The sequence below is a fragment of the Xenopus laevis genome, chromosome 4S (assembly GCF_017654675.1).
Source record: "Xenopus laevis strain J_2021 chromosome 4S, Xenopus_laevis_v10.1, whole genome shotgun sequence".
In the NCBI taxonomy this organism is placed as follows: Eukaryota; Metazoa; Chordata; class Amphibia; order Anura; family Pipidae; genus Xenopus; species Xenopus laevis.
The window spans coordinates 46832038-46844190 of record NC_054378.1 but is presented as its reverse complement, the minus strand read 5'-3'; the positions used below and the strand labels follow the sequence as shown (position 1 = coordinate 46844190).

The 12153-nt window shown below is 40.1% G+C and overlaps 1 long non-coding RNA gene across 5 annotated transcripts in view; it reads right to left on the bottom strand.

Moving 5' to 3' along the window:
- LOC121393262 overlaps positions 1 to 12153 on the bottom strand; it is a 74232-nt gene that overhangs the window by 16947 nt on the left and 45132 nt on the right. Inside the window, exon 4 of one of the 5 annotated variants that reach the window (XR_005960919.1) lies at positions 4454 to 4966. The exons of the other annotated variants lie outside the window; for them this stretch is intronic. This is a non-coding gene — a long non-coding RNA (uncharacterized LOC121393262). Of the gene's footprint in view, positions 1 to 4453; positions 4967 to 12153 lie in introns of those variants that run through there. 5 annotated transcript variants of the gene reach the window in all.

Below are 12153 nucleotides of genomic sequence, written 5' to 3'. Positions count from 1 at the left end.
GAAGTAGGGCACTACACAAGATAGAGTAGGACAGCAAACAATTATAAAAACACCATAGGGCAGCATATGGACAGGCACAATATGGAATACACACAGCAACATAGGGCAAGTAGTGAGTATAGCACATACATGCTACAATAGGGGGCAATAGAGCTAATAAGCACACACAGGTACATAGGGCAAGTAGAGCATACGCACATGGACAGCAGCATAGCGTTAGCAAGGTTAGAAGACAACACAAAGGCAAAACTGAACATGCATGTGTATGACAAGACGGAACAGGTTAGCATAGGCAGGAGTATTGCACATACAGCAGAAAATACATGTTAAACACCAGGGAAAGAATATGAGCAAGCAGCAATAGAGGACAAGAAGAGTATGGAACACAAACAGGTAGCTTCCGGGAAAGCAGAGTACACCAATGGAGTTACACAAGCAGCTAGTATGCCCAAACAGATAGTTGGAGTACGCAAAATATGGAAAACATATGCAGCACAGGGAAATAGTGATGGTCACATAACTAAACAGCAGAATAGAGCAGGAAATGAGTATGGCACACAGGCAAAATTGGACAGGCAGAGAATGGCACGCACAGGTTTACTAGGGCAAATTAGAATTATTGCACATATAGGTCGAATACTACAGCCTCGGCTTTGGTTATATATAACGAAATTCCTGGTAGCTTTGTTTCATGTGATTCAATTTTGATGCCTTGGAATGCTGTCATATCTAAAAGGAGCCTAAGTAGAGGCCTTAATTTTAGGTTAAACAAAAGAAGAGAAAGGATGCATAACTACTGCTTATGCCTATATGGTTTGGTTGGGTGTCATGTATAATTTTTTTATGATGCAATATATGAAGGTGTCACCACCGCATTCTAACATGGAGTGCACTAAAGTAAAAGAGCCATAACATTTTATCAAATGCCTTCTCCGTGTCAAGGCTCTAAAGGGAAGTCTCTACTTTCCTTGTCCCTAGCATTATTGTATGCCGCTATTGCCATCCTAAACGACTGTGTTGACTGTCGATTGCATACAAAGCCTAGCTGGTGCTTTAAGGAACAGTTCAGTGTAAAAACAAAAACTGGCTAAATATATAAACAATGCAAAATAAAAAATGTTTCTGTTTATGTAGTTAGTTAGAAAATAATAATGTATAATTAGGCCTGGAGTAACTGGATGTCTAACATAATAGCCAGAACACTACTTCCTGCTTTTCAAGCTCTCTACTCTGACTCAGTCAGCAACTTTAAGGGGGGGGGGGCACATGGGGACATAAACTGTTCAGTGGAGGTTTGCAATTGATCCTCAGCATTCAGCTCAGATTCTAAAGCTCAACAATTATTGGCCCTCCTTCAAGTCACTCATTGGTTAACTGCCTGGTAACCAATCAGTGGAAACCAAAGAAGCTAAAAAGCAGGAAATAGTGTTCTGGCTATTATGTTAGACATCCAGTCACTCCAGCCTTTATGCATTACATTTTTAGCTAACTAACTATATCAGAAACATTTTAATTTTGCACAGCCTATCTATTTAGCCAGTTATTATTTTCATACTGGAACAATTCCTTTAAAGGGGCGGTTCACTATTCTGTTAACTTTAAATCTTGTTATAGAATGACGAATTCCTAAGAATATTTTGCTTTTGCCTTTGTTTTTTCCTTTTTTTTACAGTTTTTAAAAATATTTGCCTTCTTCTAACTTTCCAGCTTTCAAATAGGGACACTAACCCCATCTAAAAAATGTTCTGTAAGGCTACATTTATAGTTAATGCTACTTTTTATTACTTATCTTTTGTTCAGGCTCTATCCTATTCATATTCCAGTCTCTTATTCAAATCAGTGCATAGTTACTAGGGTCATTTGAATCCTAGCAACCAGATTGCTGCAAACTAGAGAGTTGGTAAATAAAAATATAACTAAAAAATTAAAAATGAAAGCCAACTGCAAATTGTTTTAGAATGTCACTCTCTATATCATACTAAATATACATTTTAAAGGTGAAAACCATTAAACAATTATTACTTCACCTCTGGAACATTGCATTATATATATGCTTTGATAATATCAATTTTGGGTTGTTACATGGTGTGATGATAATTGGTTGGTGTTGGCCAGTGAGAGATTTTTACTCTGAAATTACATACAGTAGAAACCCCACTTTACATTTTCAAGGACCAGGAAAAAATATGTAAATGTAAAATCAGTGAAATGAGCTAAATAAATGTATCCTTTAAGTATACGAAGGTTATAAGCACAGGTCTCTTTTACTATGAAATACAATATTTACTTTGTTATTGTCTAGGGTTAAGCATTGCAGTATTAATACTTATTTAAAGATATTGAAACCATGTGTGAAATTATATAAAAATCAGTACTAATAAGATATTAACTTTAAAAAACTATCATATACTCTAAGATAATTGTCTTCTTAATGCTTAAAGGTGAAGTAATGGTGAGGAAATGATATTAGAGAGTAGGACAGAATTTGAAAGATAATTAATCTAATGCACTAATGCAATATACCATACAGTACACATACTAACAGTACACATACTAAAATATATTGAAGCTGGATTGCTAGTAGCCATGCTAGAGAGACACCAACCCAGACCTAAAGACACCCATGTACATTTTGACAACTCCTAGTATACCCCCTGATATTGCACTTGTAATAAATCAAGTTATAATCATGTTTAAAGTGTGTGTAATAACATGTCCAGTGAGGCAAGCTGGAATCAGTAACACTTTACATCAGGGCTTTCCAACCTGCAGATTGGAAACACTAATGACAGTTACAAGATTATCAGATGCAGCTTTAGATCAGCTTTAAGTGTTGCACAGATGAACTAGGGACATATATTAGGGGAAATGGCATTGCATTTGTACAAAATCATATTTTAAGTATGTATAGTACATTTTTACAAGGCAAGCTGGAATGAATAACTAGGAAACCAGCCAAAACATTGCTCGTCCCAAAATCAAGTTTGGGGAGGGGGTTTCCATAAGTTTCTGAGTTAGGTCAAGTAAAAATGTCCTGATTTGGGCTATTCAGAGCATACAGTGGTGTGAAAAACTATTTGCCCCCTTCCTGATTTCTTATTCTTTTGCATGTTTGTCACACAAAATGTTTCTGATCATCAAACACATTTAACTATAAGTCAAAGATAACACAAGTAAACACAAAATGCAGTTTTTAAATGAGGGTTTTTATTATTTAGGGAGAAAAGAAATCCAAACCTGTGTGAAAAAGTAATTGCCCCCTGAACCTAATAACTGGTTGGGCCACCCTTAGCAGCAATAACTGCAATCAAGCGTTTGCGATAACTTGCAACGAGTCTTTTACAGCGCTCTGGAGGAATTTTGGCCCACTCATCTTTGCAGAATTGTTGTAATTCAGCTTTATTTGAGGGTTTCTAGCATGAACCGCCTTTTTAAGGTCATGCCACAACATCTCAATAGGATTCAGGTCAGGACTTTGACTAGGCCACTCCAAAGTCTTCATTTTGTTTTTCTTCAGCCATTCAGAGGTGGATTTGCTGGTGTGTTTTGGGTCATTGTCCTGCTGCAGCACCCAAGATCGCTTCAGCTTGAGTTGACGAACAGATGGCCGGACATTCTCCTTCAGGATTTTTTGGTAGACAGTAGAATTCATGGTTCCATCTATCACAGCAAGTCTTCCAGGTCCTGAAGCAGCAAAACAACCCCAGACCATCACACTACCACCACCATATTTTACTGTTGGTATGATGTTCTTTTTCTGAAATTCTGTGTTACTTTTACGCCAGATGTAACGGGACGCGCACTTTCCAAAATGTTCAACTTTTGTCTCCACAAGGTATTTTCCCAAAAGTCTTGGCAATCATTAAGATGTTTTTTAGCAAAATTGAGACGAGCCTTAATGTTCTTTTTGCTTAAAAGTGGTTTGCGCCTTGGAAATCTGCCATGCAGGCCGTTTTTGCCCAGTCTCTTTCTTATGGTGGAGTCGTGAACACTGACCTTAATTGAGGCAAGTGAGGCCTGCAGTTCTTTAGATGTTGTCCTGGGGTCTTTTGTGGCCTCTCGGATGAGTTGTCTCTGCGCTCTTGGGTAATTTTGGTCGGCCGGCCACTCCTGGGAAGGTTCACCACTGTTCCATGTTTTTGCCATTTGTGGATAATGGCTCTCACTGTGGTTCGCTGGAGTCCCAAAGCTTTAGAAATGGCTTTATAACCTTTGAAATTGAACTCAGGTGTGATAAACCACAGTTAAGTTATTTTTAACAAGGGGGGCAATCACTTTTTCACACAGGCCCATGTAGATTTGGAGTTTTTTTTCTCCCTTAATAACGTAAACCTTCATTTAAAAACTGCATTTTGTGTTCAATTATGTTATCTTTGACTAATAGTTAACGGTTTTTGATGAGCAGAAACATTTAAGTGTGACAAACATGCAAAAGAATAAGAAATCAGGAAGGGGGCAAATAGTTTTTCACACCACTGTATATGTTGGCTACCATGTCTTTTTTTGTCTGATATCTGATTTACACAATATTAAATAGTGACTTACAGTATATATATATCGGGTCATCCAATTTGTTTGGCAGAGATGTGCAAATAAGACTGGCTGCTCCCCTTTGTTTGGCTTTATATAGTGCTGATAGGAATTCACGTATCCATGCCGCTTTAAGTACACTGGTATCTCCTAATTTCCAGAGGGTCTTTAAAAATAATATTCTATTGGGTTTTAGTTTCTTGAGATTTGTTAATATCTTTTTCTTTTGATTGGTGAGGTCAACCAACCTACATTCCAAACTATCTGTCTCATATGTTGTTTGAACATGTGTAGCGTGTTGGTTGTGATGTTACCTGTATTCATCTAACTGTTCTGTCATGAAGTCTTAGCTGTGCATTATTAGGTATGCCCTGGCTCCATCCACCCGGTAATGCCTCTTCGACCTTCCAAAACTTTTGTGGGCCAGGCTTGTGTACTAGAGACAGTAGAATTAAGAGAGAGAGATTGACATTATAACTTAAATAACAATCATCTAATTACATATTTACAATACCAATATTTGCTCCTGTTTTTCAGTATCTTAACATTTCAGGACAGCTCATTCCTGTTCTGTTGGGTAGGAATCCAGGGAAATATAAAATCAGGCCTCTCTAGCAGTCACATACACAAGCTATAGCAATAAGTGACTTGTGTATGACTAATTAGAACTAACTATTTACAGGCACAACCAAGGCATGCAAACTGGTTAGCATTTTAAGCCTCTTTTTTTCACTAATAATAAAAATCATAGAGAACAAACAGCCATTTTTATGTGAAATCTGGAAAACGTTATATAAAATCAGAGAAAATCTCTCACTGAAATGCATTATAAATTGGTGGGACAAAAAAACAAAGAACAATGTAAAATATCTAAAATATAAAATCAGGGTACTAAAAATTGAAGTTTCACTGTAGCCGTGTGGCTTTAAGGTACTCTTTCAAAGTCCTTTTGTTTCTTTCTTTATAAGTATTTATTTTTAATTTTCTGAAACTTGGGGGGTACAGAAGAGAAGGGGGGGTTCAGGTACAATTAGTGTATATAATTGACATGACATTCAACATTTGTTCAAGTTGCAATTCACACCAGTACATTAGAGGTGGGGTTGGTTTTATCTAGTGATGCCCTAGTATACCTTGGCGTTTGCTATGAGTTGGCCTCAGTCCACTCATCCCAGATTTTCCCATATTTGTTCGGGCACCCTCTAGCTAGGTATGTCAGTTGTATGAGTGGGAGATTTTTGTTTATTAAGGCTAACTAAAACCAGAGGGAAGGTGGCTTCGGGTCCATGCATTTCATAAGCAATGCTTTCCTGGCGTGGAACAGTAGAGATCGCCATAGGTCTCTCTTTGCATTTAGCGGGACAATCTCATCTATCACCCCCAGTACACAGACTTGTGGAGACATAATTTTGGGGAAGGTAGTTTTGTCCTGGATATGGGACATAACTCTATCCCAGTATTTACTGATTTGAGGGCAGTTCCACATCATATGAATATAACCAGCCGCCTGCTGTTGACACTTTGGGCAATATGCTTTATTTATCTCACCCATTTGGCTTAGGCGCAGTGGTGTGATGTGAATCCGATGTAATAGCTTAAACTGGATAAGCCTATCTCTATTAGCAATGAGGTACTGGTACGCTTTGTCTTTACTCTCCTTCCATTCTTCTGCTGTTAAAGTGGGGATATCTGCATGCCAAGCCTCATATGCTTTGGCAAATGGTGCGGGAATTGCGGAGAGTAATTTCCCATATAGGTGGGTAACCATTTTTGGTTTGGCGATTTAAGGGCCTCTAAAAAGGGTGATGTTACCATTTCCGCTCTGGTTGATATGAACTGTGCTATGAAGGCATGCCTAAATTGTTGGTACACTAGTTGGTTAATTTGGACTCCGGGATGAGACTGTAATAGTTGTTTTCTGGTGAGCAACTGCTCATCCAGCGCTGCATCGCCCAAAGTCCTGATCCTGGCCCTTAGCCACCTCATATATGTTAGGAGTTGTTGGAAATGGGGAAGGTGAGAGTTGCCCAAAATAGGTAAATCAATTTTGAGTAACGGGTTTTTAAGGCGAGTGATCCGCAGAACCACCGTCCAAACTTTGTGTGGGGTGGTAAGAATCGGTTGTCTCACTTGCAGGTCTGCTATTTTCCTATAACGTATACATTAAAGGGTTTCTGCTGAGCCTGCCAAAGTAGCCTGCAATTGGAAGTTAGGGTTGTTGGGGTCTGGCGTTAGTCATCAGCCCAAATAGTACAATTGAGAGGCTAAGACGTAGTATTGTAGGTCTGGGAAGCCCAGTCCACCTTCGTCAATTGGGGCCTTTAGTTTGGACTTGGCAAATCTCGGGGATTTATTACCCCATATGAACGAAGACTGCATTTGTTCAATATGTTGGAATACTGTTTTGGGGATGTACATAGGAGAATTGTGGAGGATACACAAAAATTTTAGCAGATAAATAATTTTTATCAAGTTGATACTACCCCATATTGTCAGGGGTAAAATCCCCCATTGTATGAGTTTGATTGACTACTTTCTGTGACCAGGGTAAGGTTTAATACTGTGTATTTAGTGCTATCCCTCGTGATTGTAACACCCAGATACTTGAAAGAGCTTACCCAGCTTAGAGGGGAAGGGGTAGCTATTGGGGTCTATGCCTTCATCTACTGGAAAGTTGTTGCTAGGATATTGCTGTAAAGCCGCCTTATATTTATATCTGTTGATCTCTCTGGCATAAAGGGGTATCACCAAACCATGGGGAGGGGCTGCAGTTGCTGTGTTTAGGGCCCAGTATACTGTTATAGCCTTGGTTGATGCCTCTGCCACTGTGTCATTAACTAGCCATAGTGGGCTTAATCTCCAGGGTTTGGTTTCCCTGGGTGAAAGTAGTCCTAGGTTGACAAGTAAAGGAGCATGATCAGAAATACCTCAGGGTAAATATTGTGCTGTTCGTACATGTTGTATTAAGTCACCTGTGGCTAGGGTCAGGTCTATTCTGGACATTGTGTTGTGCATAGCGGAGTAGCATGAGAACACTTTACTCTGGGTTTTTCCATCGCCATATGTCTGTTAGTTGCATGGCCTCTGCCCATTGTGACAGTTTCCTTTTGTTTATTTCTGCATAAACCCAAGTGCTCCCTTGATGTTTGGGGTTTGAGGAAGATGTGTGTTTAACCATTCAAATTAATGCTTAATTTTGCTGGGTATGTAAGCGAAAAGTGCATGCCGTTTTGAAATTAGTATCTGCAAATTGGTGTTAATTCTCTTTGGCTGAGAAGCCCTGAAAGACCTGTATCTTATGGTCTTGTACCTGGAGATCTCTTACTTTTCTACATGCCTGTAAGATCAATTCTGCCATAACTGGGTGACTTCTTTTCCTATTCTAGGATCACTCACTCCCCAGCCCGTGTGCCCTTTCAATGCTGTTGTCAGATAACTGATGTTATAAACTCAGAGAATTGCAGAGAATATTGAGGATAAACTTGGGAATGTCTGCCAGACGTATTGACACTGGTACCCCAATGAAACTTACTTCTCCAAGATCTATTATCTAGATTATCTATTTTTAATTTAATTTTAATTTAGTAATTAAGTCTATAGCTGATCTTGTTTTCTGTTGTGTTAATTTGGTAATCTACATTAATTATCCTCTAATCTCCAGTATTCAGTCCCTGAGTATTAGATTCAATTCTAAAAGGTGTTGTGATTACGTTTTGCTGTTGCACATCAAACTTAGCGTAGTAGATTATTAAAAGTCTAACATCTACTGTGCATTTTGAAGAGTATGATGAATGTAGTTTGAGTCTTGTGGAGGTGGTGAGTCTCCCATGGGGGGTTGGTGTGATTTCTGAGTGCTGTGTAGCCTCTTTAGCTTGTCCATATTTTTCCGATTTTTTGAATAAGGTCTTATCCAGATACAGCATGGAGGTGGGGCAAGAACCAACAGTGTTGGAGGTACAGTATAAGCAGAGTCTATAGTTAGGAGAAACAAGATGCCCCAGAATACATTATAAATGTCTCAACAAATACTAAATATGGTCCGGGTGCCCCAGCCCCCCAGCTTTAGGGAGTAGTACGTCAAAGGTATGAAGAAGAAGCAGGGCCAACCGGCACTCAGACGGATCCACAGGACCAGAGAAAATTAGGTAGTGCCCCACGTGAGTGCGAAATGCGTAGGGCGGATGGAGATGCAAATATACACTTTTTAACTTTGTCCAAATAAAATATATTTTTTAACTAATTTTCTCTGGTCCTGTGGATCCATCTGAGTGCGGTTGGCCCTGCTTCTTCTTCCAAAGCAGAGCCTAACCTGCAGGCACCTAATCCAAAATGCCACAGAAGAAAATACCTTAGCATTGTGTGCTTGATTCCACTTCATTACATCTCAAACACAATTACACCTTCCAAAAATTCTACTTCTACACAGCAACACCTTAGCATTCATTAATCCTTCTCTCCAACAGTATACATTTAAGTAGTTCATACACAACATTCATTCCATCATCCACATTGATTCTAATTACTCCTTTATAAAACCCACACGCTACAACTGGCCCTTCTGTGTATGAATATGATAGGATCCTTAGATTGTAAACTCCCCCCATGGGGAAAGGAGTGATGTGAATGATGTAAACTCTCCGTTGGGGCAGAAACTGGTTTAAATGACATCTAATTTGTGTAATGAAATGCATAAATTGTGATGATGCCATAGAAATAAAAAGAGGAAGCCAGAAGTTATACTATCTACTACTATTCCATCCAGCAGAGCCAGTTGGACTTAATATGGAGAGGAAGACATGGGAAAAATGAAAAAAGGTACATCTGAAAAAGGGAAGGTAGGATTTTTTAAATGATTAAATACCTTGTAAGCTACAAATCCTCACAATCACAAGCCAGAAGCTAAGCTCTTCGCTACTGTCCCGTCTGATAGTGCACGCTCGACTGTAATGTGGGGAAGAAGGCATACCTCATTACGGAAGACAGACAGTAGTGCCTGTTCACTCGGAGCATGAAGGATGAGGGGTATCACTGCTCTATTGAGGGGTAAAGCCAGGCTTTATCAATCAGGGTGTCCCTCCCAACATGCAATGAGTTAAACACCTTAGCATTCTGTGCTTCTTTACTAGTATGCAATTCAGTAGTTCAAACACCAGATTCACTAAATCATGCACCTTGGTTCCAATCACTCCGTTATACAACCCACACGCTACAACTGACCCTTCTGTGTATGAATGTGATAGGATCTTTAGATTGTAAGCTCCCCCTGTGGGGCAGGGACTGACGTGAATGATGTATAATCTGTGCAATGCAATGAGTTGTTTTAATGATTATGTACCTTGTAAGGTAAAAACCCTTCCACACTCACAAGCCAGAAGCTAAGATCTTCGCTACTGTCCCGTCTGGTAGTGCACGCTCGACTGTAATGTGGGGAAGAAGGCATACCTCATTACGGAAGACAGACAGTAGTGCCTGTTCACTCGGAGCATGAAGGATGAGGGGTATCACTGCTCTATTGAGGGGTAAAGCCAGGCTTTATCAATCAGGGTGTCCCTCCCAACATGTAATGAGTTAAACACCTTAGCATTCTGTGCTTCTTCACTAGTATGCAATTCAGTAGTTCAAACACCAGATTCACTAAATCATGCACCATGGTTCCAATCACTCCGTTATACAACCCACACACTACAACTGACCCTTCTGTGTATGAATGTGATAGGATCTTTAGATTGTAAGCTCCCCCTGTGGGGCAGGGACAGACGTGAATGATGTAAACTCTCTGGAAACCACTGCATGAAGTGTGTGTGTGAGCGATATGATTGACAAATAACTGACCTTACTGTGAATGAACGTAATAGAATCCTTAGAGTGTAAGCTCTCCTAGTGGGGCAGGGACTGATGTGAATGATGTATAATCTGTAAAATGCACTGCATAAAATGTTACGGCGCTATAGAAATAAGAAGAGGAAGCCAGATGACATGGAACAAATGACGATGGCACATTTGAAGAACAGAAGGTAGGACTTTTTTAATGATTATGTACGTTGTAAGGTAAAAACCCTTTCACACTCACAAGCCAGAAGCTAAGCTCTTCGCTACTGTCCCGTCTGGTAGTGCACGCTCGACTGTAATGTGGGGAAGAAGGCATACCTCATTACGGAAGACAGACAGTAGTGCCTGTTCACTCGGAGCATGAAGGATGAGGGGTATCACTGCTCTATTGAGGGGTAAAGCCAGGCTTTATCAATCAGGGTGTCCCTCCCAACATGCAATGAGTTAAACACCTTAGCATTCTGTGCTTCTTCACTAGTATGCAATTCAGTAGTTCAAACACCAGATTCACTAAATCATGCACCTTGGTTCCAATCACTCCGTTATGCAACCTAAACCTACAACTGACCCTTCTGTCTATGAATGTGATAGGATCCTTAGATTGTAAGCTCCCCCCGTGGGGCAGGGACTGATGTGAATGATGTAAACTCTCTGGAAACCACTGCATGAAGTGTGTGTGTGAGCGATATGATTGACAAATAACTGACCTTACTGTGAATGGACGTAATAGAATCCTTAGATTGTAAGCTCTCCTTGTGGGGCAGGGACTGATGTGAATGATGTATAATCTGTAAAATGCACTGCATAAAATGTGACGGAGCTATAGAAATAAGAAGAGGAAGCCAGATGACATGGAACAAATGACGATGGCACATTTGAAGAACAGAAGGTAGGACTTTTTTAATGATTATATATCTTGTAAGGTAAAAACCCTTTCACACTCACAAGCCAGAAGCTAAGCTCTTCGCTACTGTCCCGTCTGGTAGTGCACGCTCGACTGTAATGTGGGGAAGAAGGCATACCTCATTACGGAAGACAGACAGTAGTGCCTGTTCACTCGGAGCATGAAGGATGAGGGGTATCACTGCTCTATTGAGGGGTAAAGCCAGGCTTTATCAATCAGGGTGTCCCTCCCAACATGCAATGAGTTAAACACCTTAGCATTCTGTGCTTCTTCACTAGTATGCAATTCAGTAGTTCAAACACCAGATTCACTAAATCATGCACCTTGGTTCCAATCACTCCGTTATGCAACCTAAACCTACAACTGACCCTTCTGTCTATGAAAGTGATAGGATCCTTAGATTGTAAGCTCCCCCCGTGGGGCAGGGACTGATGTGAATGATGTAAACTCTCTGGAAACCACTGCATGAAGTGTGTGTGTGAGCGATATGATTGACAAATAACTGACCTTACTGTGAATGGACGTAATAGAATCCTTAGATTGTAAGCTCTCCTTGTGGGGCAGGGACTGATGTGAATGATGTATAATCTGTAAAATGCACTGCATAAAATGTGACGGAGCTATAGAAATAAGAAGAGGAAGCCAGATGACATGGAACAAATGACGATGGCACATTTGAAGAACAGAAGGTAGGACTTTTTTAATGATTATATATCTTGTAAGGTAAAAACCCTTTCACACTCACAAGCCAGAAGCTAAGCTCTTCGCTACTGTCCCGTCTGGTAGTGCACGCTCGACTGTAATGTGGGGAAGAAGGCATACCTCATTACGGAAGACAGACAGTAGTGCCTGTTCACTCGGAGCATGAAGGATGAGGGGTATCACTGCTC